At 46.0% G+C, this 27,707-nt stretch overlaps 1 protein-coding gene across 2 annotated transcripts in view; it reads right to left on the bottom strand.

Moving 5' to 3' along the window:
• LOC118149171 (uncharacterized) overlaps positions 1-27,707 on the bottom strand; it is a 300,718-nt gene that overhangs the window by 268,045 nt on the left and 4,966 nt on the right. For both annotated transcript variants that reach the window (XR_013528662.1, XM_078354318.1), the window contains exon 2: positions 6,602-6,796. The gene's annotated coding sequence lies outside the window, so the exon portion shown is untranslated. The remainder of the gene's footprint in view (positions 1-6,601; positions 6,797-27,707) is intronic.

Genomic DNA, 27,707 nt, shown 5'->3' with positions numbered 1-27,707 from the left:
TTCTTGTAAAGACACTAATTCCATTGCAAAGGCCTCATCTAAACCTAATCACCTCCCAAAGACCCCCACCTCTGAAAACCATCACAGTGAGATTAGAATGTCAACATATGAATTTGTGAGAAAGGAGAGGGCCACAAACATTCAGCCCATAAAAAGACCTTTCCTTGAAGCCCAGATAGTTTGGCTGGTTCATTCCCACCTTGTCTAACTCTTGCCAGACCCATGTTTCTGCAGTCAGGACCCTGTCTGGAAAGCCTTTGCTACCACCTAGCCTCCTGCCCAGATGCGATAAGACATTTACGACCAAAGCCCTGACACTCAACATACTTTAATAAACGTCACAAACCAAAGCTCCTGCATTTGAGACTTCTTTGGGGACTACAGGCAGCCCCTATTAAGTCAGTTTTCCTGTATCCTTTGGACTGTGTCCTTTGAATGAATGGCTCTCTCTTCCCCCATCACCATACCCTTGTAGAACCAGCCCTGCAGCTGGGTTAATCCATCCCACTCCCCAACCTCTCCAGTCTCCACTGCTTCCTTCTCTGATTTGGTCCGTTTGCAAAAGAGCTTGTTTTTATGCACTCATCCATTCAACCAATGTTCACCAGCACCTGCCACATGTCAAGTATTGCTGGGGTCCAGGAGTAAGAGAGCATGCCTTATCTGTGCCACCCGATGCAGAAATCCCTGTTGTCTGAAAAAGGCAAAAGAGTACACATGCAGAGATTTACTAGCAGGAGAGAACTAGCATGCTCTCAGCTCTGACTGCAGCTGGTACCAGGAAAGTGAGTTAGTATCCTCCCCAGCAAAAAATATAATATAATAATATAATATAATATAATATAAAAGCATTTCTACAACCCAGGATTGTAGAATGCAAAATGTGAGAGACCAGGCCTTGACTTAATGATGGTTCTAAGCTCATTAGGGTTTCAGTTGACATGAGGCAAACTAACAGCTTGATCAGCTTCCCAGAACCCAGGATCTGAGGACAGATGCACCATCGGGAGGCAGCTTTCCCATGGTGAGGCTCTGCGGAAGTATTTGCAGCATCAGAGAGCTCTTAAAATGCTCAGTTTGAGGAGCTGCCAGGTCTTATCTAAAAAGCTATATGCTTGGCACTGAGTCTGGTGGGGCCTGATTCATACGGAAACCCCTGAGAGCCATGGACAAGAGTGTTTACAGTAGAAAACCCTGCGTGCTCTTGTAATTTTTTTTTATTCTCCCCTGAGAAAAGTAGGAGTTAAGAGATTTATGGAACCTCCTGATTTATAAGGGACTCAGCCCTCCTCCCCTGATGGCCTCTCTCCAGGGCATTCCCTCTTGTTCACATGGGAGAAGAGAGGCAGTCCCAGGCTCCCTGGCATGGAGAGAAAAACAGCATTTCCCCTGGACACACAGCATACTTCAGCCAGAAGTCACACAGCACTTTCTAAAACCACAAGCAATAACGACAGCATCCCAAGCACCTCTGACAAGCTATCAGGCTGGGCTCTGTTTCCCCATTAAAACCAGCATAGCCCAGCCTCTGAGTCTGGGAACCTGAATTGGCTTAGAGGCTAGATTTCTTCATCTTAGATCCTAGATTTGCCTGCCTGACACATCAGCTAGGAGCAATATCATGTTGCATTTTCTTACTCCCAAATCCTGGAAAGGACCAGACAACAGCTGGTGCAATGTTGCTGTGAATCCTGCCTTCCCTGGGAGATGCCTAGAGCACAAAGTTGTCAAGGAGGCAGAGAAGGTCCCTCCACCACATGACCACATGAGACTTCCCTAACCATATTAGCAAGTTCTGCCACCCTCCAAAGGATGTTTCCTGACTTTGCTCCCTTTGCAGATGTGGTAACAAAAGTACATATTTTTAAAAGAAAGAGTCTCACTCTGTCACCCAGGCTAGGGTACAGTGGTGTGATCATAGCTCACTGCAGCCTCAAACTCCTGGGCTCAATCTTCCTGCCTCAGCCTTCTGAGTCATGGAACTACAGGTGTGTGCAGCCACACCTGGTTAATTATTATTAATTTTTGGAGAGATGGGGGGTCTCACTACATTGCCCATGCTGGTCTTGAACTCCTAACCTCAAGTCATCCTTTGATCTCAGCCGCACAAAGTGCTAGGATTACAGGAATGTGCCACCATGCCTGGTCCCAGAAGCGCAGATTGATTCTGGTCTTGCCCAGTGTTACACAGCTAATAAAGGGTGGGGCAGGATTTGAACTCCGACACACAGTTCAGTAGGTATCCCTTCTACTCTCCCCCATCCCCGGCCCCATGTTCCCCAGACCATGAGAGAGCGATTCCCAGGGCCAGCTCCTGGGATCCCAGCTGGTATGAGTCTGAGGTCTCCAGGGGGCTTACCAGATCCCCTCCCTGAGCCTCGGGGGCCCCGGGATGAAAGGGATCATGCTAAGCCTGAACATTTTTTTCTTGTTAGATTGTCCATTTTTTGCCTTTCAGCACGTTCCTCGTTTCAGTCATTCCTTTTCCTTTCCAGACCCCAGGAGCCAGAAATAAACATACACAGTCTTCGAATTGATGTGAATAACCGTTGGCTTCATTGAACCCATCTGCTCGGGCTGTTGGTTGAAATCATAGCTCTGGAGTGTTTTCCACCCCTTGGGCATTCGGGAAGTTTAGCTCTGCCCTGCCTGGGCGAGTTTGTTCTGCTCCTTCCAGAAAGACTCTCACGACAGGAGACACGTATTCATTTCCTTGCTATCCTCAGGACTCATGAGTCTAGCCCTTTTCTCCCCATTTAATTAATGCATTTATTTATTTAGAGACAGGATCTTGCTCTGTCTCCCAAGCTGGAGTGGAGTGGTATGATCACAGCTCCTGGCAGCCCTGAACTCCTGGGAACAAGCAATCCACCCTTCTCAGCCTCCCAAGTAGCTAGGTCTACAGGTGTGCTCCACCACTCCTGGCTAATTAAAAAAAAATTTTTTTTTTAAGATGGTGTCTCACTCTGTTGCTCAGGCTGGTCTCAAACTCCTAGCCTCAAGCAGTCCTCCTGCCTCAGCTTCCCGAGTAGCTGGGGCTATATGTGCACATCACCATCCTCAGCTAACTTCTAAAATCTTTTGTAGAGACGGAGTCTTACTATGTTGCCCATACTGTTCTCAAACTCCTGGGCTCGAGCGATCTGCCCACATAGGCCTACCAAAGTGCTGGGCTTACAGGCATGAGCCACCACACCTGGCCCCTTTTCTGCTCATTAACAGTCATTTTCCCTCTCACGTTTGCCTCGCAGTCCTGCACACTGCTTGGCCCCATCAATCTGTCCTGGGACTTTGAGTTCAAGGACAGACAGAACCAAAGGGTGCAACCCATAACCACAGCCTCTGGCCCCCATCAGCCCACTGTGGCCCTATATTGATGTACCATGCCTCCACACTTTATACTGGGGCTCTCTTCTCTTGTAATAACAGTTCACAGTAGCAGCTAAGTGCATAAGACACTTGTTATATTCTAGGTGCTGCCATAAGCCCTATGCAAGTATTGAGTTTTTTTCATCCTCACAATCACCCTGGGAAACTGAGGCACTGACAGTGATGAAGTAATTTGCCCAAGATCACACAGCTAGCCGGAGTTCCAGCTGGAATTTCAATCCAAGAAGTCTGGCTCTCAGGCTGGGGTTCTTTTCTATAGAAAAACTGGCTTTGAGGCACACAGGTCTCCATACTCCACTGGTCTAGAAGCCCCACGGAGGTTCACAGCCCATGTCTTTGATCATGTGTGGTTGAGTTTTTATCTTCTTGGAGTTGCTCTTTGTTTTCTGGTTTTCATTTGTTTACCTCTCTCCCTCATTTCCTGCTTCTCCTGAGCATAGCTCATGACATGAGCCTTTACTGCAATCGATGGCCTTGTCCTTATTCTGTTCTTTCTCTCTTGCCCCCACACTCAATCCGTAGACACGTCCTATGGATTCATTCATTTCAGAAATATTTAGTGAGCACCTACTGTGTGCCAAGCACACAATAGGTGAACAAGGTAAGGTACATGGAGTCTCTGTACACGGGGCACTTGTGTTAGCAGCGGTGAATCCACATGGGTCTACCTCAATTCTTGTCTCCTTGGAAGAAAGAATTCCACCGAGGAGCATAAGGCACAAGAAGAGATTGAGACAAGTTTTAGGGCAGAAGTGAAAGTTTATTAAAAAGTTTTACAGCAGGAATGAAAGTAAGTAAAGTATACTTGGAAGAGGACCACACAGAAGAGTGGAGAGATCAAGTGCGGGACTTGGGGTTTTACAGGTTGGCCTGTTTCCAGAGAGTTGCATCCTTTCTCCCCTCATTCTTCCCATGGGGTGGGCTGTCCATAGGCACAGTGGCCTTCCAGTATCTGGGAGGGGCCGCATGGCAGTGTGAAATTGTACGCATGCTCACTGGAGACTTTCTTCCCTTACCAGTGGAGTTTTCCTAGAGGAAGGTCATATACCAATGGAACGCCGCCATTTTGCTTCTTAGTGCGCATGCTTGAGCCCACTCGCCCAACTCCTGTGGTCTTACTGGGTAGCAGCTGATCACCAGTTTCAGGTTTTTCCTGTCTATGGAGAAACTGCCTTTCCCTGACACTGGCTGCAACCAATTATATTTTAGAGAGACAGCTTAACAATCACCAGCCTGCCTGTCACCTCATGGTCGCCAGACGTTGCTGGGTTTGGAGTAGGGGTTTCCTCTCCTGCTGTGCTCATGTCTGCCGGCCTACCTACTGTAACACTTTCAGTACGGTTGTTCTGCCTCTTTTCTCTCACACCCACTGGCTCAGAAACCAATATCCCAAAATATGGCATTTAAACATGCTGAAATGAAGGCGCTTCAAAGTCTCCCTGATCTCCCCACCTCCGCACCCGAGAGGCTGAAATTCCTTTATCTGCCTGAGATCCAGAACCACCTGAGAGAACAGCCGTTTTCCTTCCCCTCCCGGTCCATCTCATTATCTACTGCAGAAAAGGAGACCAAGACATAACCAAACCTGAACAGACCCTTTTACAAGTATAAGGATTGCCTCCAAGGATCATTTAAATTCCAAAGAAAACTGTTTACAAGTTTCCGAACCCATTCATTCTCCCTAGTAATCCCCTCAACACAGTTCTTCTCCCTGCTCCTTCCCCAAACCTGTTTTACTAGGATCCATGCTCCCATTCTTTCTGTAACCTCAAAATCATCTATAAGCTTCTGGTCTCGAACTCCTGACCTCAAGCAATCCTCCTGTCTGAGCCTGCCAAAGTGCTAGGATTACAAGCATGAGCCATTGCGCCCTGCCAAGATGGCATATAATCTTCTGTAATTCACTGGGAGGCTGGATCTTTATTCTGAAGGCTCTTGTGTATACATGTTAAATAAATCCGTATGCCTTTTCTCCTATTAATCAATCTGCCATATGTCAGTGATTTTCAATAAACCTTTAGGGGGCTAAAGCCTTTGCAAAGGCTGATGCATCTGCCTAAATGCTCTTCTGCCATACAGCAGCCTGGATCACTCACTTACCTCCATTTAGACTTTCCTCGAATGTCACTTTCTCAGCAAGGCCTACCTTGTCTAACATATTTAAAACTGCACCTCAGCTGAGTGTGGGCGGCTTATGCCTGTAATCCCAACACTTTAGGAGGCTGAGGCAGGTGGATCACAAGGTCAGGAGTTCAAGACCAGCCTAGCCAAGAAGGTGAAACCCTGTCTCTATTCCTGGCCAAGATGGTCTGCTTTCCAGACTCACACTTTTTCATGGGCATTACCCCCCTGACATGCTCCTGCAGACTCCAGACATGGGTGGCCCAATGGGTTGCGGATACTTTCAAGTTGGTCTCTGTCTGTTGAATTCTCTCAAAGTTCTTCTATTGCTATTCAGTATCCAGCATCTCAGGACCACATGAATAAGGGTCCTGAGAAACCAGAGGGAGATGGGGAAGCAGAAAGTGGGCTTTCAGACCTGGGTGGGGGCTGCTCACAAATCCAGGCCAGGAGTCAGAGAGAAATGGAGCTCTAGGGTATAAAAGGAATTCTGTCCTTACAGGGAGGGAGGATGACGGCAGCCAGCACCTAAGCAGTAGAGCTGGCTGTCATTCCCTGAATCTGATGTCATTAGATCAGACAGGTAGGTGCAAGTTCTCACTTGCCTCTGGTTGACTTTTCCTGGGTTTGAGTGAAGACAGAAAGGAAAATAAAGAACAAGCTCTGGTGGAAAAGAGAAAGAGGGCCAGGTCCTGTCTGCATGGATGACAGTCACAGGGCTGCTATAACACATTAGCACAAACACAGTGGCTTTCAAAATGCCGAACCTTTTTGGCACCAGGGACCAGTTTCATGAAAGATAAATTTTCCATGGACCATTGAGGGTGGGTGGGAGGGTGGATGGTTTTGAGATGATTCAAACACATTACTTTTTTTTTTTTGTATTTTCTGTATTTTTGTAGGGATGGGCTTTCGCCATGTTGCCCAGGCTGGTCTTGAACTCATGAGCCCAAGCAACCCACCCACCTTGGCCTCCCAAAGTGCTCGGATTACAGATGTGAGACACTGTGCCTAGCCAGCATTACGTTTATCATGTACTTTATTACACGCACTATATTATAATATGTAAGGAAATAATTCTACAACTCACCATCATGTAGAATCAGCGGGAGCCCTGAACTTGTTTTCCTGGAACTAGACAGTCCCATCTGGAGGTGACGGGAGACAACCCAGAGCCCGCGCAGGCTCAGTTCACAATAGGGTTTGAGCTCCTGCAAGAATCTGATGCCACAGCTGATCTGACAGGAGGCAGAGCTCAGGCCATAATGCGAGCAAGGGACAGCAGCTGTAAATACAGATAAATCTTCAATCACTGGCCCACTGTTCACCTGCTGTGCAGTCCAGTTCCTAACAGGCCACACATCTGTCACTTTACAGGCCTGGAAGTCTGAAGTCTGTAGTCAGTCTCACTGGGCTACAGCCGAGGGTTGGCATGGCCAGCTCCTTCCGGAAGCTCTAAGGGGAGAATCAGTTTCCCTGACTTTTTCAGCTTTAGGGGAACCTTCATTTCTAGGTTTGTAGCATCTTCCTCCCTCTTCGACCTTCACTTTCTTTTTTTTTTTTTTTTTTTTTGAGACGGAGTTTTGTTCTTGTCGCCAAGGCTACAGTGCAATGGCATTATCTCGGCTCACTGCAATCTCCCCCTCCCAGGTTCAAGCGATTCTCCTACCTTAGCCTCCTGAGTAGCTGCAATTACAGGCATTCACCACCACGCCTGGCTAATTTTGTATTTTTAGTAGAGATGGGGTTTCTCCATGTTGGTCAGGCTAGTCTTGAACTCCCGACCTCAGGTGATCCACCTGCCTCAGCCCCCCAAAATGCTGGGATTACAGGCATGAGCCACCGCACCCGGCCCAACCTTCCCTTTCATCATCACGTGACCTCTTCTGACTCTGATTTACCTGCCACCCTCTTCTAAGAGACCTTATGACAACATGTATAGTCCCATAGGATATTCCAGGATAATCTCTCCATCTAAAGGTCCTTGACTTAAGCACCTCCACAGAGTCCCTTTTGTCATATAAGGTAACGATCCCCAGCTCTGTGGATTATGCCATGGCTTTATTTGGAGGAGCCGTTATTCGGCCCACTCCTCTCCTGGGGTCAAGGCATACCTTATTACCTAGCTGGGCCACTCATCTCTTCCTAGGCTTATCTAGGAAATTTATGTCCTGGGGAATCCCCAGGGTGGAGAGGAAAATAAGTTCCTCCAGGAGCTGGTCAACAGGGGACCAACGCAAGGGCCAGACTGCCAGCCTAGAGCCTCCCGCTCAGGAGTGGGAGAATCTCAGAAGTTCACTTTGCCCTCCTGCTTTGGAAAACCTTCCCCTGAAGGACTTTCTGTTCAGCCCATGCTTCACACTGGCTTCTGTGTGATATTGATGAGCAAATTAGCACACCCTGCTCAACCCTCTGCTTGTAGGACGTCTTCCTGTGGAGTGATATTTGAATAAACACCTAAAGAAAGAGAGCAAATGAACCAGCTGTAAAAGGGACAGGGCATGAAGCAGGCCACACAGAGGGAATAAAGGCACAGGCGCCTGAAAAGGAGAGAGCTTGACATGTTTGAGGAACAGAGAGGCCAGTGAGAGAACTGGGCATTGGAGATACCAGTTGAAGTCAGATGATGCATGACCTTGGGGTCATGCAGAGAAGTCTGGGGTTGTCTAAAATCAAGGGGAGCCTGGTGCAGTGATTCCCACCTATAATCTCAGGATTTTGAGAGACCAAGGCAGGAGGATCACTTGAGGCCGGGAGTTTGAGACCAGCCTGGACAACAAAGTGAGAATCAGTCATTACAAAAAGTAATAACAGGACCGGATACAGTGGCTTATGCCTGTAATCCCAACACTTTGGGAGGCTAAGGCAGGTGGATCACGAGGTTAGGAGTTCAAGACCAACCTGGTCAAAGATGGTGAAACCCCGTCACTACTAAAAATACAAAAATTAGCTGGGCATGGTGGCGGGCACCTGTAATCCCAATTACTCAGGAGGCTAAGGCAGGAGCATCGCTTGAACCTGGGAGGTGGAGGTTGCAGTGAGCTGAGATCCCACCACTGTACTCCAGTCTGGGTGACAGAGGGAGACTCTGTCTCAAAAATAATAACAACAACAATAAATTAGCTGGGCATGGTGGCGCGTGCCTGTAGTTCCAGCTACTCTGGAGGCTGAGGTGGGAGGATCACTTGAGTCTAGGAGTTCGAGGCTACAGTGAGCTATGATCGTACCACTGAACTCTAGCCTGGGCCCAGAACAAGACCTTGTCTCTAAAATAAATAAATAAAAATAAAAGTAAGGGGAAGTTGATGAGAATAATAAGCAAAATAATAGCTAAACCATCATATTTAAAGCAAGGTGCATATGTTTACTAAGACTTATATGTATAGTAAGTTAACATTGAATATCAGGTAGTGTTTTAAGTACTTTATTTATACCAATTCAATTCTCAAAAATGTGTGTGAGGTAGGTACCATTATCCCCATCTTATAGCCGAAGAAACTGAGGCATGGTGGCATTAAGGAGCTTGCCAAGCTCACACAGCCCATAGGAGGTGGAAGCTGAAATTCAAATCCAGGCCATCTGGTTTTTCAGTTCCTGTAGGAAGCCCTGGGCTATACTATATTTCCTGCCAAGGACTGCACAAAAAAAGAATTATTTGAACTTTAGCAGAAAGGTGGATTGTGGAGGAGTGAGCGATGGAAATAACAGATTAACTGAGAAAGCTTTACAGAATTCAGGTAAAAGATGTTGATGATGGACATGGGGTGACAGCAATGAAAAAGAGAGAAAAATGGAACAGGCTTAAGATACATTTGCAACCTGGGAAGAATGAAGGCGGATTCCTAGCTTGGGCAACTAAGTAGATGCAGTGCCTTTAATGACACAGGAGCGGGGTTGGAGGTGGAGAGTCCCCAGAACCCAGTATCCTTGCCCTTGGATAGTCTCTGAGCCCGTGTCAGTCCTGCAGCCCCATGCTAGAGAAAGCCTGGCACACAGATGCCAACGTCAGCCTGCATTGGCAAGCTCATGCCAAGAACCACAAAAGCCTCATTTTATTTAAAACACAGGGCTTGGCCGAATTCCCCACCTAGACAGAGGCAAGTGCATTACTTCATCTTGTGAGCTGCATTACAGCCTCTGTTTTCATGTACCTATTAGCAAGGCCTCTCAGCTGAAAATCCAGCCCGCCCATCAATCACTCCTCCCGAAGGCCCACAAACCAGGCAGCAGAGGCCGGAATCCCAGTAGGTATCTGTCAGCATTTGCCCATGGGACCAGGCCCCAAACACTTCCCTGTTTATGCACAGGAGGGCTTGTTTCTTTATATTTTTAATTAAAAGCAGATTTTTATCAATCACCCCGAAAAATTTATTGGGGGGAACTGTAATTTTGCCTCCAATCTCCCTCTTTAATACTCCCCGAGTGCCCATTTAAAGCTGTGGCGTTTCAGTTCATCGTTTGAATCTTTACAAATAATTAGTTGGCAGAATGACTTGGGGAGAGAAGCAGGTATAGATTGTCCTGACTCGGTCAGGAATGGGTGGGAAGGTGGTGGGAGAGGCATCCCCTGACTGTCTTGGCACATCTCAGCTCTCAAACATCAACACAAAATTCATTTAAAGACACGTTCATTTAGGTTCTTTCGCTGCTGCTGTAAAATGTGCTTTCCCCCCTTATTTCTGAGACATCTTATTAGAACACCTCTAGGCTCTTTCACCTTCCACTCCCGCTTCACTATCTGCAGTCATTTGATTTAACCTGCTCCTGCCACATCGGCCTGGCCCTCCAACCTGCAGTCTTCTTCTCTGCCATTGTGTTTCCTGCAATGGGCTTCTGTCCTGCCTTCTCCACCTCCTCCCGCCTGATCAGCCTTAACTTCACAGCTCCCGCCTTCCCCTCCTGTCCCTCATTCCTTCCCCTTTCAGGCTCAGCTGCTATTCCCATTAGCTGACCGCATTCTGTGTGGGCCAGAAGATTTGTCGGAACAAATGTACTCACCAAACCCTAATAAGAATCTTGTGAAATGATAGTTTTATACACACACACAACACCTACACTCGCTGACCCCAGACACACACAGGCTTCCTTGACATCTGAAGAATCTGAGGCTCCTAGAGGTTAAAAAATTACTCAAGTCCTTTCCCCCTCTTTCCTTTCCTTTCCACTTTCCATTGTCCTTCAACTCAGTTAAAAACGTGTGTGTGTATGTGTGTGTGTGTGTGTGTGTGTGTGTGTGTGTGTGTAGGTTGGGCATGGTAGCTAGCTCACGCCTGTAAGCCCAGCACTTTGGGAGGTTTAGGCGGACAGATCACCCTGAGGTCAGGAGTTTGAGACCAGCTTAGCTAACATGGCAAAACCGCGTCTCTACTAAAAATACAAACATTATCCAAGTATGGCAGCACACGCCTATAATCCCAGCTACTCAGGAGGCTGATGCAGGAGAATCACTTGAACCTAGGAGATAGAGGCTGCCGTGAGCCGAGATTGCACCACTGCACCCCAGCCCAGCCTGACCAATAGAGCAAGACTCTGTCTCAAAACAAAATATGTAAATAGATGAATATATATGCATATAGACATATAGGTAGACAGTTAAAGAGACAGGTACACAGAGGGACAGACTGACAGAAGGACACACACTAGAACAGTTAGATAGCAGAAAGACAAACACAGATAGACAACAGATAAACAGGAGATAGATAGATAGATGGATAGATAGATAGATAGATTAGATAGATAGATTAGATAGATAGATAGAAAATAGAGATGATAAATAGGACAGATAGATGGACAGTGATATGATTTGGCTTTGTGTCCCTACCCAAATCTCACTTCGAAGTGTAATCCCCATAATCCCCACATCTCAAGGGCAGGACCAGGTGGAGGTAATTGAGTCATGGGAGCTGTTTTCCCCAGGCTGTTCTCATGATAATAAGTGAGTCTCACAAGATCTGATGGCTTTTTAAGCATCTTGCATTTCCCCTTCTTGAACTCCTTTTCTCTTCTGCTATGATTGTAAGTTTCCTAGGCCTCCTCCCCAGCCATGCTGAGCTGGACTCAATTAAACTTCTTTCCTTTATAAATTACCCAGTCTCCAGTATTTCTTCATTAGCAGCTTGAGAACAGACTAATACAGATAGATAGACAGACAGATAGATAGATAGATAATACATACATACATTGATAGATACATACATGATAGATATATAGATACAATAGATAAATGAGAAAGAGACTGTAATTGCTGGCAAAAATCAACCAATTACCTCCCTCCATCTTTTGTCCTTTTTCTTTCTTTCTTTTTTTTTTTTTTCTGAGACAGAGTCTCTGTGGCCAGGCGCCAGGCTGGAGTGCAGTGGCACAATCTCAGCTCACTGCAATCTTCACCTCCCGGGTTCAAGCAATTCTGCTGCCTCAGCCTCCCGAGTAGCTGGGACTGACTACAGGCACGCGCCACCATGCCTAGCTAATTTTTGTATTTTTTTAATAAAGACGGGGTTTCACCATATTGGCCAGGATGGTCTCAATCTCTTGACCTCGTGATCCGCCCGCCTCAGCCTCCCAAAGTGCTGGGGTTAAAAGTGTGAGCCACCGAGCCCAGCCTTTTGTCCTTTTTCTCACGAAGCTCTTCCACTCTACCTCTTCTGTAATCTTCCGCTAGGCGGAATTGTAACGATGAACACTCCATGAGGTAGATTTTAAAGCCTGGAAACAATAAGTAGCTAAGAGGGCTGTGCGGCAGCCTGGGTATCAATCAGAACAAACGAGCCGGGGGTAGAAAAGCTCTTTCTTTGTAAACAATCAGGTTCTCATATATGGGAGGGTGTCAGACCCATTCATAATTCAGCAGGGTTTAAGGTGCAAGGGGAGGTTCCCTTGCAACAGCGGGAAATAGGGACTCACAACCTCACCATGCATTTAAATTACCCAGAGGACTTCTTAACCCACAGGTTGCTGAGCTCTACCCCAGGAGTTTCTGATTCCATAGGTCTGAGTAGGGCCTGAGAATTTACATTTCCTCAATATTGCTGATTGTTGCTGGTCCAGGGACCTCACCTGGAGGACCGCTGCTGTAAAACAATTTTTCAGAGGGTATTTCAGCTACCATGATGATATTCAATTATGTCTCTTTTAATTAAATCCTATTATTCAGCATCTTTGAAAACGAAGGCCCAGGCACAGTGGCTCACGCCTATAATCCCAGCACTTTGGGAGGCCAAGGTGGTCAGATCACCTGAGGTTAGGAGTTCAAGACCAGCATGGCCAACATGGTAAAACCCCATCTCTACTAAAACTACAAAAATTAGCCAGGCCTAGTGGCAGCTGCCTGTAATCCCAGCTACTTGAGAGGCAGAGGCAAAAGAATCACTTGAACCTGGGAGGGGGAGATTGCAGTGAGCCTAGATAGAGCCACTGCACTCCAGCCTGAATGACAGAGTGAGACTCTGTCTCAAAAAACAAACAAACAAAAAAAACACAAAGGAAAATGAAAATGAAAGGAACTACAATGGTTTGATTGTTTCCAAGACTGGGTCAAAATTTCAGAGGAAGACTGAACTTTAAATGATTCACTTAACACATCCGCCCTCACATTTTCTAACACTATCTGGAACTCCAATCTCTGCCTACCACCATCCTATCCATCTGCCTCATGAGGCAGGTCCTACACCGTGAGAACAAAGACCTTTTGTCTTCTTTACCATTAGAGCTCCGAGGCTTAACACTGTCTGGGGCCAGGTGTGGTGGCTCATGCCTGTAATCCCCGCCCTTTGGGAGGCTGAGGCAGGCAGATAACCTGAGCTCAGGAGTTCAAGACCAGTCTAGGCAATATAGTGAGACCTTGTCTCTACTAAAAAAAAATGTTTTTAATTAGCCAGGCATGGTGGTGTATGCTTATAGTCCCAACTACTCAGGAGGCTGACATAAGAGGATCACTTGAGCCACAGAGGTCAAGGCTGCTGTGAGCTGAGATTGTACCACTGCACTCCAGCCTCAGTGACAGAGTAAAACTGTGTCTCAAAAAAACAAATAGTTAAAAAAAAACCTGTCTGGAATTGTGTGTGTGTACACAAATGTAAACATATATGTGTGCATGTCTGCTGAATGAGACAGTGAATGGCTAGGTTTCCCTTTATAACAGGTCTCATAAAATGAGAAGGGGAATGGGCTCAGAGCTGGTGCTAGACAATGTTTGTGTCCTCCCCAAATCCATATATTGAAACCTAATCCCCACTGTCATGGTATCTGGAAGTAGGGCTTTGGTACTGAGGTTACAGCATGTGGGCAGAACCCTTATGAATAAAATCAGTGCTCTTATAAAAGGGACTCCGGGGAGCTTCCTTGCCCTTCTGCTATGTGAAAGCACAGCAAGAAGACAGCAGTCTCCGAACCAGGAAGCCAGCTCTCTGGGCACTGAATCTGCTGGCACCTTAATCTTGAACTTCCCAGGCTCGAGAACCATGAATAATAAAGTGCTGTTGTTTCTCAGCTACCCAGATTCAAGTATTCTGTTACAGCAGCCCAAGGTAGTAAGACAGAGCTGTATAGAGCTGTGTTCCTCTGGGCTTACAGCCTTGAGCAAGGAATTCCTAAAATAATTCCTACTCCTCTTCCTAACGAAACCCATTCCCCAGCAGAGTCCTGGGTGACTCACATGCCTCTCTAAGCATATAATCTCCTAACCAGAAAGACATTTGATCTCCCCTGCCCTGTCCACCTTGCTGGCACGTGCTCAGGACAGACTGAGTTCAGGGGAAAAAATCCTTCCACCAGTATTTTGAATACTGGTATTGACCAAATGCAGTGGCTCATGTCTGTAATCCCAACACCATGGGAGACCAAGTCGGGAGAATCACGAAGCCAGGAGTTGGAGAAGAGCCTGGGCAATGCTGTGAGGCCCTTTCTCTGCTAAAAATAAAATAAAAAACTAGCTGGCACGGTGATGTGTACCTGTAGTCCTAGCTTCTTGCAAGGCTGAGGTGGGAGGGTCCTGGAGTCCAGGAGTTCGTGGCCACAGTAAATTTCATGAGTTAACCACTGCACTGCAACCTGGGCAACAGAGCGAAATCCTGTCTCCAAAAAGAAAATTCTGTTTGATACACCCCTCCCCTAGGCTTCCAAGTTGGCACCAAATCTTTGGGGCCTGAATCAAAAGATGATTTGAACCTCCCCATAATATCACATTCAAAATCATTCCTCTCAACCAGGACAAAATTGTCAGGGGGGCAATGCACAATGGAAATGTGGGACCTCTGGTTTAAAAATGATTAAGAATTTCATGGCCAGATGCGGTGGCTCACGCCTGTAATCCCAGCACTTTGGGAGGCCAAGGCGGGTGGATCACAAGGTCAAGAGGTCGAGAGCATCCTGGCCAACATGGTGAAACCCCGTCTCTACTAAAAATACAAAAATATTAGGTGGGTGTGGTGGCACGTGCCTGTAGTCCCAGCTACTTGGGAGGCTGAGGCAGGAGAATTGCTTGAACCCAGGAGGTGAAGGTTGCAGTGAGCCAAGGTCATACCACTGCACTCCAGCCTGGCCCCTGGTGACGGAGTAAGACTCTGTCTCAAAATAACAAACAAAAAATTTCACGACACCAACAGCAGCGCATTAACCAAGTGCCTGACCCTGTGCGACTTCATGGGTTGCACCCAACCAGTGTTGCTGGACAGAGCTGATAGACCCAATGCTCTTGCCCCACTCTGGGGAAGTTCTGTTCTCATCCAGCATTTTGTGCATGGGATTAAGGGGTGGTCCCTGGGTCCACAGTCCTCCCGGGAGTTCATCAGCTGCAGTACAAACAGTCCTCGCTCTCCATTCATGAGGGGCTCATTTGAAACTGCATCCCACAGGCTCTCCCTCATCTGACAAAAAACTCAAGGCAGGTGGGTCCAAGAGGCCCCTTAGGAGTTTCTTTTTTTTCTCCTTGAGATAGAGTCTTGCTCTGTCACCCAGGCTGGAATACAGTGGTACAATCTTAGCTCACTGTAACCTCCGCCCCCCAGTTCAACCCATTCTCCTGCCTCAGCCTCCCACGTAGCTGGGATTACAGGCACACACCATCACACCCAGCTAATCTTTGTAATTTTAATAGAGACAGGGTTTCACCATGTTGACCAGGCTGGTCTTGAACTCCTGACCTCAAGTGATCTGCCCACCTTGGCCTCCCTAAGTGCTGGGATTACAGCCGTTAGCCACCATGCCTGGCCTCCCCTTAGGAATTTCTCACACCTGCTTCCTCCTCCTGGATGATGGCTAACTCCTTCCTACAACCGTGTGTGCATTTCCTTCCTTCCTCCCTCCCTTCCTTCCTTCCTTCCTTCCTTTCTCCCTCCCTCCCTCCCTTCCTTCGTTTTATTGAAATGGAATCTCACTGTGTCTCCCAAGCTGAAGTGCAGTGGCATGATCATGGCTCACTGCAGCCTTGAATTGCTGGGCTCAAGTAGTCCTCCCACCTCAGCTTCCTGAGTAGCTGGGACTACAGGCATGTGACAGCACACCTGGCTAATTTTTTGTAGATACAGGGGTGTTGCTGTGATGCCCAGGATGGTCTCAAACTCCTGATCTCAAGCAATCCTCCTGCCTCAGCCTCCCACAGTGCTGGAATTACAGGTGTAAGCCACTGCACCTGGCCTATCCAGCATCTTAAAATTGAATTGGACTAATTTCCAGATGTAAATTAGTGAACATGGCATGTGAACATGGGCATTTCCTCTTAGAGGGAAAGAGACAGCGAAGCCTTAAGAACCATACCCTGTTTCTAAAAATGGGTCAGCTCATTATTGGCAGGCATTCTTCAAGGACTCCAGGGCAAAATAAGCCAAATACAAAATGGCTATTAACTTCCTGAAGTTTCAAACCAGCTGGGGAAATTAGAAAAACTAATAGAAAAATAGATCTTGCAACCCTGAAACCAAAGTAAATGAACAAGTTTCCAGCTGAAGTCCATCCCAAGGGAAACAGCTGCTTCCCCAGGATGGCATCTGTCTAGAGGGACTGAATTCCAAACACCACTACAGAAAGATTGTTAAGGAAAATCAGGAGGTTCTGGAATTTGGGTTACATATTAAAATCACCTAGGAAGCTTTAAAAGGGAAGGACAAAACTGAGCCCAGACACCACCACAGGGGCTTTGAGGATTTTTGCTCCATAATTTTTTTGACATTTTAGGTAGAAAAGTTTAAGAATATGCAACTCACAGAGATTACTGTGATGAACCCTCATGCACCGCATACAGCTTCAGTCACTCACAACTCCGGTTGGATCTTGTCGCTATCTCTGTTTCCACTTCCCTCTTCCCTCCAAAAAAATACATTTTTTTGAGATGGAGTTTCACTCTTGTTGCCCAGGCTGGAGTGCATTCGTGCAATCTCAGCTCACTGCAGCCTTCACCTACCAGGTTCAAGAGATTGTCCTGCCTCAGCCTCCCGAGTAGTTGGGATTACAGGCACCCACCACTATAATTTTTGTATTTTTAATAAAGTAGAGACAGGGTTTACCCATGTTGGCCAGGCTGGTCTTGAACTCCTGACATTTCTTTTTCTTTCTTCCCTTTCTTTCTTCCCTCCTTCCTAATTTCTTTCCTTTTTTCAGAGAAAAGGGCCCTGTTGCCGAGACTGGAGTACAGTAACATGATCATAGCTCACTGCAGCCTCCCCTCCTGGGCTCAATTGATCCTTCTACCTCAGCCTCCCAAAGGGCTGAGATTACAGGTCCACACCGCCATGCCCAGTCCAAATTTCTCACCTAGCTTCCCTGTTTCAATGCTCCTAACTCCCTCAGGACGTTGGCACAACAAAATTAGATCATGATTGGGAAAATGCTTGAAATAGCTATTATCCTTGAAAATTTGGAGAAAGGGTGTTGTTTTCATCACCATGATTTCAGAGTGGCCCTTTAGGATGGTGGGACTCTCAGCTCTGGCGCTCTCTGTATAGACTCAACTAAATCCATGAGACAAGCTGTCAATTCACTCCAACCACTAATTTCATTGATTTCTTTTTTTTCTACTAAATTGACAGACTGAGTAAATTGACTAAATTGACTGGCTGTTTTGATATCATTTAGACCTAGCTCAAGTGGTGCTGATCATGAAGGGAGAAATAATTGTTATTGACATTGCAGCAATGATCAAAGACGCCCTTAGTGTGGGCTGACAGAGGAGTGCTGGGATCTTACCACGGAACTGGCTTCATGCTTCACCACGCTAAGGTTCAGAGGACAAACCCCACCCTATCTACTTTGCTGCAGTAGTAGAGGGGTGATCAGAATGGAGGGCAGATGAGGAAAAAAAAAACTGGAAAGAATCCAACCATACATAAGTGCACCAGCTATTCAAGAGGCAGGAGGATCGCTTGAGGCCAGGAGTTCAAAACCAGCTTGGGCAAAATGGCCACACCTCATCTCTACAAAAAATAACTAGCTGGGCATGGTGGTGTATGCCTGTAGTCCCTGCTACTATTCAGGAGGCTGAGGTTGGGGGGCCACTTGAGACAAGGAGTTTGAGACCAGCCTGGGCAATATAGAAAGACCACATCTCTACAAAACAAAAAAAATTTAATTAGCTAGGTAAGATGACACACATGCCTGTTTCCTGGCTACTCAGGAGGCTGAGGCAGGAGAGTCATCTGTGCCCAGGAGATCAAGGATACAGTGAGCCAAGATGGTGTCACTGCACTCCATCCTGGGCAACAGAGTGAGAATCTGTCTATAGAAAGAAGAAAATAAAAATGTTTTAAAAGAATACATAAGTGCATCTTATTGGTGTGAGTCTATATGCCAAATTCTAACTGTATGAAAGAGCTAATGGAGCTGAAGTGACTCCAGATACTCACTGTGGTGGGCTGAATAATGGCCCCAAAAGATCTCCCCATCCTAATCACTGGAATCTATGGATGTTACTTTTCATGGCAAAAAGAGCTTTGAAGATGTAGTGGGGTTTTTTGTTTGTTTGTTTGAGATCAAATATCACTCTATCACCCAGGCTGGAATGCAGTGGGGAAATCATGGCTCACTGCCACTACTGCCTCCCAGGTTCAAGTGAAACTCTTGCCTCAACCTCCCGTGTAGCTGGGATTACAGGTGCCCAAGACCGGGCCCAATTAATTTTTTTTTTGTTTGCGTTTGTTTGTTTTTTGAGACGGAATCTCGCCCTGTCGCCCAGGCTGGAGTGTAATGGCATAATCGTGGCTCACTGCAACCTCCACCTCCTGGGTTCAAGTGACTCTCCTGCCTCAGCCTCCTGAGTAGCTGGGATTATAGGCACTCACCACCACACCCAGCTAATTTTTTGTATCTTTAGTAGAGACAGGGTTTCACCATGTTGACCAGGTTTGTCTCAAATTCCTGACATCAGGTGATCCACCAGCCTCAGCCTCCCAAAGCACTGGGATTACAAATGTGAGCCACTGCACTTGGCCTAAAGATGTGACTAAGTTCAGGATCCTGAGATGGGGGATTACAATGGATAGGTATGGGGGATAGGATAGGTCTGGGTGAGTCCAGTGTAATCACAAATGTCCTTTCTATTGGAGGAATTCCGGGGGAGATTTGACTTAAAGAAGGGAAGTAGGAGCTGTGAGGACACAAGCAAGGGGATGAAGTGATGTGAGGAAGGGGCCATGAGCCAAGGAGTGCAGACAGACCCCAGAAGCTGGGAAAAGCTGGAAATTAATTCTCCCCTAGAGCTTCCAGAAGGAGTGGGTCCTGCAAATACCTTGACTTTAGCCCAGCAAAACTTGTTTCATACTTCTGGCTTGCAAGACTCTAAGAGAATAGATTAATATTGTTTCAACTCACTAAGTTTGTGGCAATTTTTTAGAGGCAGTAACAGGAATATAATACACACCCTACCGGTGGTCTTCTAGCTGTAGCCCGTGGTGGAGATGCTTCAGGGAGAAAGGGGAGGCTGAATGGCTGGAACGGGTAGAGGTTGTATGCCGTGTGTGTGTGTGTGTGTGTGTGTGTGTGTGTGTGTGTACATGTGTATTTTCTTCTTTCCAACTTTCTGCAAGCTGAGGAGCAGGGAGAGCCAGTCTGAGTCCCAAAACTGAAGAACCTGGAGTCTGATGTTGAAGGGCAGGAAGCATCCAGCACCCGAGAAAGATGTAGGCTGGGAGGCTAGGCCAGTCTCTTCTTTTCACATTTTTCTGCCTGCTTTATATTTACTGGCAGCTGATTCGACGGTGCCCACCAGGTTAAGGGTGGGTCTGCCTTCCCCAGCCCACTGACTCAAATGTTCGTCTTCACAGACAAACCCAGAATCAATACTCTGTATCCCTTCAATCCAATCAGGTTGACACTCAATATTAACCATTAGAGAAGTGCAGAGCTGCAGTGAGCTGTGATCAGAAAGCCACTGCACTCCAGCCTGGATGACACAGCGAGATCCTGTCTATAACAAATAAATTAAGGCTGTTTTCATTTTATGCCTTTTAGTACAGAGCCATTACCAGTTCCAGGACAGCTGACCCTCTGGGAGTTCCCTGTGTTACCCACTACCTTGCTTGGGCTGTTGTGCCAGTGGGTGACCTTATATCAGAAAGAGATAGCTGATTCTGGTCCCTCCTTCACCCCACAGCTGGAGAGATGAATGCTGCCTTGTGTGCAGAGCAGATTGTCATGGAGGTGGCAGAGCAGGCCGGGGAATGGGGCAGGGACAGGGAGGCAGCATTGGAAGCAGCTGTAGGCTCATTAGGGGCACTCGGGTGAAATCTGGACCACTCCACTCCTAGCCATATGCTCAGCTGCAAACCACAGCTGCTTGCCAGCAAATCTCTCCTCTAAACAGCAGTGGCAGAGTCAACATCCTCTCCCAGCTTTGGGGGCACCGTCTCTTGCTGCTCAGCCACTTGCTGTGAAGTCCCACTGAGGAACTATCCTGTTTGGCGAAGCATCAGGTAAAAGGAGTAGGGTTTTCGATGAAGCCAGAGCTTTTCTGTGATTGCACCATAGAGGAAGGAGGGGGAAAGAAATAGTGGATTAGCTGGGAAGGCACTGTTCTGTGTCATTCCACTTCCCAGAGCTCTTCTCGCCTTTACCCAACTACAAGCATGGCAATCTCTCATCTAAATAAAGCTTCTCACCTGGGCATTCGAGAGTCTCAACTATCCTGTCCCTATTAACTGCTCCAAGGATCCTTTCAAGTCTTCCACTCAGTGAGCTCAGGTCCCAAGGTACGCCATTGCGTTGGAACATGGCTTTCATGATGGATGCAGTTTTGACTGTCTTTCCAATGCTGTCTCCTAGGGCTCATACGTCTGGCACAGAGTGGGCATGATAAATACTTATGAAGGGATGAATGCTACTCACTCAATACCCGCTAGGTACGAAACACAGTGCTAGGCATTTCTGGGTGTCAGATCCTAACCTCCTTGTGTCTACACGTCTGAAACAGAGGCAAATAGACAATATACATCATCAAGGACTCTTCATCTTAAAAATATAGAATTCCAGCCTGGAAAACATAGCAAAAACCCATCTCTAAGAAAATAAAAATAAGAATAATCAGTAGGGCATGGTGGTGCATGCCTGCAGGCCCAGATACTCGGGAGATTGAGGTGGGAGGACAGCTTGAGCTTGGGAGTTTGAGGCTGCAGTGAGCTATGATCGCACGCCTGCATCCCAGCTGATGCAACAGAGCCAGCCTCTGCTTCCAAAATAAATAAATAAAAATATAAAATAATAATGCCCATATCAGATTTTATGAACATCCTGTAGAAAACTGGATGAATAATATGCTTCAGAGGGTTGCTGTGAGAATCAAATGAAACTCTATATAAAGAGAGAGAGAGAGAGAGGAGAGAGAGAGAGAGAGAGAGAGAGAGAGAGAGAGAGAGAGAGAGAGAGAGAGAGAGAGAGAGAGAGAGAGAGAGAGAGAGAGAGAGAGAGAGAGAGAGAGAGAGAGAGAGAGAGAGAGAGAGAGGAGAGAGAGAGAGAGAGAGAGAGAGAGAGAGAGAGAGAGAGAAGAGAGAGAGAGAGAGAGAGAGAGAGAGAGAGAGAGAGAGAGAGAGAGAGAGAGAGAGAGAGAGAGAGAGAAGAGAGAGAAGAGAGAGAGAGAGAGAGAGAGAGAGAGAGAGAGAGAGAGAGAGAGAGAGAGAGAGAGAGAGAGAGAGAGAGAGAGAGAGAGAGAGAGAGAGAGAGAGAGAGAGAGAGAGAGAGAGAGAGAGAGAGAGAGAGAGAGAGAGAGAGAGAGAGAGAGAGAGAGAGAGAGAGAGAGAGAGAGAGAGAGAGAGAGAGAGAGAGAGAGAGAGAGAGAGAGAGAGAGAGAGAGAGAGAGAGAGAGAGAGAGAGAGAGAGAGAGAGAGAGAGAGAGAGAGAGAGAGAGAGAGAGAGAGAGAGAGAGAGAGAGAGAGAGAGAGAGAGTGTGTGTGTGTGTGTGTGTGTGTGTGTGTGTGTGTGTGTGTGTGTGTGTGTGTGTGTGTGTGTGTGTGTGTGTGTGTAGAGAGAGAGAAGAGAGAGAAGAGAGAGAGAGAGAGAGAGAGAGAGAGAGAGAGAGAGAGAGAGAGAGAGAGAGAGAGAAGAGAGAGAGAGAGAGAGAGAGAGAGAGAGAGGTTGATAAAGGCATTTATTAAGTGGAATTTGCTCATGTGATTATGAAGGCTAAGAAATGCCAACATCTGCAATTGTCAAGCAGGAGACTCAGGAGAGTTGATGGTGTAAGCTCCGTTCTGAGAGTGGCAGGCTCACCTCCCAAAAAACCCAGTGTTTCACTTCGAGCTTTATATATTTGTAAAGCTCCAGGTTCAATCCCTGACACAGAGTACAGTCGTATAGTGTTAGCCATTATCATGATGTGGCTATTATTACAAAGATTCATAGAATGGCAATCAATGGAGGAGATAAACAAATAAACAAGTGCAGTCCAAACTAAAAGGTACCATCAAAAAATTACGAACAAAGCCCAGTGTGGTCCTAGAGGCTCTATCTTAAAAATGTGTCTAGAGGTAGGGCGCTGGGGCTCACACCTGTAATCCCAGCACTTTGGGAGGCCAAGGAAGGTGGACCACTTGAGGTCAGGAGTTTGAGACCAGCTGGCCAAGGTGAAACCCCGTCTCTACTAAAAATATATAAATTAGCCGGGTTTGGCAATAGGCGCCTGTAATTCCGGCTACTCAGGAGGCTGAGGCAGGAGAATCGCTTGAACTGGGGAGGCGGACGTTGTACTGAGCCGAGATCGTACCACTGCACTCCGGCCTGGGCGACAGAGCAAGACTGCATCTCAAAAAATATAAATATATGTATGTGTAGAGACAGGATCTTTTTACAGCATCCCCGCCAGTAGCATTCTAGTACAAGTGACCTATGTTTCTTACTCAGAGGATTTCAGTTGCCTCCTAACTTGTCTCCCCTGACCTCAAATCTGCCCTTTCCCTTTCCTATCGCCTACAATCTAGTCTCAGCACAGCAGCCAGGGATATTGCTAGAATCTGAGTCTGCTCGTATCTCCTCATGTAAAACTCTCCAGTAGCTCTCCACCGAATATCGGGCTATAAACCTAGAAGCAAGCAAAGCTATGAAACTAGAGGCTGGGCGCAGGTTTCCATGTCACTCCAAGTAAACGCCAGAACTGCTACTGTTGTCTCCTGTGAGGGTTAATTTTAGGTGAACTTGACTGGGACACGTGGTGCCCAGATATTTGGTCAAACATTATTCTGGGTGTGCTCGTGAGGGTGTTTCCACATGAGAGGAACATTTGAACTGATAGACTGAGTCAATCAGTTTGCCCTCCCTAATATACATAGGCCTCCTGCAGTCAACTGAAGACCTGAATAGACCAAAAGGCTGACTAAGAAGGAATTCTTCCTGCCTGACTGCATGAGTTTGGACATCAGTCCTTTCCTTCATTCATGCTCAAAGTGAAACACTGGGTCTTTTGGGGGCGTGAGCCTGCCACTCTCAGAACAGAGCTTACACCATCAACTCTCCTGAGTCTCCTGCCTGACAATTGCAGATGTTGGCATTTATTAGCCTTCATAATCACATGAGCGAATTCCACTTAATAAATGCCTTTATCAATCTCTCTTTCTCTCTCTCTATGTATACATATACATACCTTCATATATATATACAGAGCTGACCCTCGGACAATGCAAGGGTTAGGGGATTCAACTCGCTGTGCAGTCAAAAATCTGTCTATAGATTTTTTTTTTTTTTGAGACAGGGTCTCACTGTCACCCAGGCTGGAGTGGTGCAGTGGCGCTATCCCAGCTCACTGCAACCTCATCTCCCAGGTTCAAGCAATTCTGCCTCAGCCTCCCAGTAGCTGGGACTACAGATACACATCATCACGCCAATTTTTGTATTTTTTGGTAAAGATGGGATTTCAACCATGTTGGCCAAGCTGGTCTCAAACTCCTGACCTCAAGTGATCCTCCAACCTCAGCCTGCCAAAGTGCTGAGATTACAGGTATGAGCCACTGCACCCAGCCCAAAAATCTGTCTATAACTTTTGACTTTCCAAAAACTTAATTATTAATAATCTACTGTTGACCAGAAGCCTTACTGATAACATAGCCAATTTACACATATTTTGTATATCACAAACTGTATTCTTACAATAACATGAGCTAGAGAAAAGAAAATGTTTTTAAGAAAATATAAGGAAGAAAAAATCTATTTACTATCTGTTAAAAAAAAAAAGTGGATCATCCTCATGGTTTTATCCTCATCCTGGTTGTCTTCGCATTGAGGAGGCTGAGGAAGAGGAGGAAGAGAAGGCATTGGTCTTGCTGTCTCAAGGTGGCAGAGGCGGAACAAGGTGCCCATATAAGTGGACCCACGTTGTTCAATGATCGACTCTGTGTGTGTGTCTCCTATTGGTTCTGTTTCTCCAGAGAACCCTGCCTAATACACCTACAAATTCTAGGTGATCTTCCACCTGCTCCCAAACCCATCGCCTACACCACCATTACCTTTTTTTCTTTTTGAGATGGAGTCTTGCTCTGTTGCTGGGGCTGGAGTATAATGGTGTCATCTCAGCTCACTGCAATCTCTGCCTCCTGGATTCAAGAGATTTTCCTGCCTCAGCCTCCCGAGTACTGGGACTACAGGCACCCACCACCACAGGCTAATTTTTGCATTTTTTAGTAGAGATTGGGTTTCACCATGGTAGCCAGGCTGGTCTTGAACGCCTGACCTCAGGTGATCCACTCACTTCAGCCTCCCAAAGTGCTGGGATTTATAGGCATGAGCCACTCCACCCGGCCTATATCTATTTGTTGATTGAATCAGTGACTACATCAAAAATATAAGCTTGATTTTTGAAGGAGGGAAAAGTGTACTAGATGGCACTGAAAGATATATAAACTCTTACAACAGAAAACTGAGGTTTTGCTGAGTGTCAGTTAAGAATGATGTGGCTTCCAGGCACAGTGGCTCATACCTGTAAGCCCAGTGCTTTGGGAGACCAAGGTGGAAGGATCACTTGAGGCCGGGAGTTTGAGACCAGCCTGGGCAACATAGCAAGATCCTATATCTATAAATAAATACAAAAAATATGAACTGGGCATGATGGTGCACACCTGTAATCCCAGCTACTCCAGTGGCTGAGGTGGGAAGATGGCTCGAGCCCAGGAGTTCCAGGTTGCAATGAGCTATGATCTACACCACTGCACTCCGGCCAGGGTGACAGAGTGAGACCCTGCTGCTATTTAAAAAAAAAAAAATTAAGCAGTAAGAAATTTAGGGTTTTGCCCTCCAACAAGGACCAGGATTACAGACACTCCACGCTGCTGATTAAGGGCTGATCTTTCTGCTTTTGCAACCAGCAAGGCACAGAGCATGTTTGACATCCTCATCTATAAATTAAGGATATAGGCTGGAGGTGAGCGAAGTGAGTAGCTCCACACAGGGCCAAGATTGTCCTCAGAAAATAGCTCTGGGTCTGTTCCAACACGGAGATAAACTGGAGACAGAAGCCCTCAAGTCAATGCCAATGAGAACAGCTGCAATATTTTTAGGTAGAAATAGCCCACCAGAGTCATCACATCTCAATGAAGAAATCAAACACAGAAGGTCTAGTTTTTAACCGGTGTGACACCCTGGTACAATCTGCAAGAAAAGCTGGTAGTGAAATATTGCCCCCGGTAAGTAAATGAGTTGTCTTGCTATATAAATGGTTGTCAAAAGCAAGAAGTTGTGAAGGTTAAAGTTGTAATGTACATCCAGGAGGTAAGAAGAAACAAAGAGACTGGAGGCTGGACGTCGAGAGAGCTGGCTCTGGTCTGTAGTGGGATCGTAGCCAAATGGGAAATCGACTACTTGCTCTTTGTTCTCAGCCATGAAATGGGGCTATTCAATACCCTACCTATTCCATATGTGAGTCAAATGAGGTCAAGTTTGCAGAAGTATCTTAAAGAATTGTAGTCTAGTCAATGTGGCTCATGCCTGTAACCCCAGCACTTTGGGAGGCTGAGGCAGGAGGATCACTTGAGGCCAGAAGTTTCAGACCAGCCTGGGAGGCAGAGCAAGACCCTGTCACTTTAAAAAATTTAAAAGTTAGCTATATGTGGTGACTTGCATCTGTATTTCCAGCCACTAGAGAGGCCAAGGCAGGAGGATCACTTGAGTCCAGGAGTTTGAGGCTGCAATGAGCTATGATGGCACTCCAGGCTGAGTGACAGAGCAAGATCTTGTCTTTAAAAATTAATATTTAAAAAATAGCCCCATATAAGTGTGAAATAACAGAAGTGGACTATCAGCAAGGATAGTTAAAGGAGAAGGTCTGTGGATATGTTAGTCAGACAGGTGTTTCTCAAAGGATTAACTGCTATATGGGGAGTGAGCCTAACTAATCCTTGTTGATAGTCGTGATCAGCTGTTGCTGATGATGAAAGTCATATACGTGGCCAAGTGCGGTGGCTTGTAGCACTTTGGGAGGCTGACACAGGCAGATCATTTGAGGTCAGGAGTTTGAGACCAGCCTGGCCAACATGGCGAAAACGCCATCTCCACTAAAAATAAAAATGAAAAAGTCACATGTGATTGAAATCACCTATGTTCAAGGCTATTCATTACAGCATTCTTTATAACAACAACAAAGAAAGATAGAAAGCAGCTTAAATGTTACTTTAGTATATTAAGATACCTCCAAAGAATGGAACAATTCCTAAAATATAGAAGTTTCTGCATGTCCTTATACGGCATTACTACCGAAATATATTACGTTTTTTTGTTTTGATGAACAGAATATAGGTAAGCTACTATTTATATAAGTAAGAAAGAGAAAAAGAAGATATACGGGTAGGGGTTTTTGCTTGGATACACATAGAATATTTTTGGAAGTATACCCATGGTATTAGTAATACTCGTTTATTCCAGAGAGAAAAAATAGGCAATTGATAAATAAATGAATGAATGGATGGGTGGAAGACAGATATTGACAATAAACTTTTTTTTTTTTTTTTTGGAGATAGTCTTGCTCTGTCACTGAGGCTGGAGTGCAGTGGCACAATTTTGGCTCACTGCATCCTCCACCTCTCGGGCTCAAGGGATTCTCCTGCCTCAGCCACCCAAGTAGCTGGGATTACAGGAGCCCACCACTACATCCAGCTAATTTTTGTATTTTTGATAGAGACAGGGTTTCACCATGTGCCAGGCTGGTCTCTAACTCCTGGGCTCAAGTGATCTGCACACCTAAGCCTCCCAAAGTGCTGGGATTACAGGTGTGAGCCACGCGCCCGGCTGACAATAGACTTTTTACTATATATCCTAATACAGTTTGGATTTGTCACACAGAAACGCATTACCTAAATAAATTGAATTACCTAAATAAATTAAATTAAAAATAGAAAGACAATATAAAATACATTAGACATGCTCATTGTAGAAAAACTTCAAAATATAGCAAAGTATAAAGAAATAATAAGTATGATGCTATAGTTTCATAACTTAAAATAGCCATTATTAATGCTTGATGTATTTCTTTCTAGTTGATTTTTTTTGTAATTTTTACATAACTAAGACCACATGATATGTAGATTTTTATAATCTACCCTAAAAATAATATCATCAGCATTTTCCCACGTCACTAAAATGTTAACAGAATGATTATTTTAATGAATGACTTCAAGTCTATCATATGAATGCACCACAGTTTAACTAATGGCCTTGAACATTTAAGCAGTTTCCCATTTTTTATATAATCGTCTTCAGGCATAGATCATTGTCTGTGACTCTGATTATATCCTTAAGCTGAA

The sequence above is a fragment of the Callithrix jacchus genome, chromosome 2 (assembly GCF_049354715.1).
Source record: "Callithrix jacchus isolate 240 chromosome 2, calJac240_pri, whole genome shotgun sequence".
Taxonomy (NCBI): Eukaryota; Metazoa; Chordata; class Mammalia; order Primates; family Cebidae; genus Callithrix; species Callithrix jacchus.
Note: the sequence above shows the minus strand (reverse complement) of the source record. Positions and strands in the feature narration are given on the sequence as shown.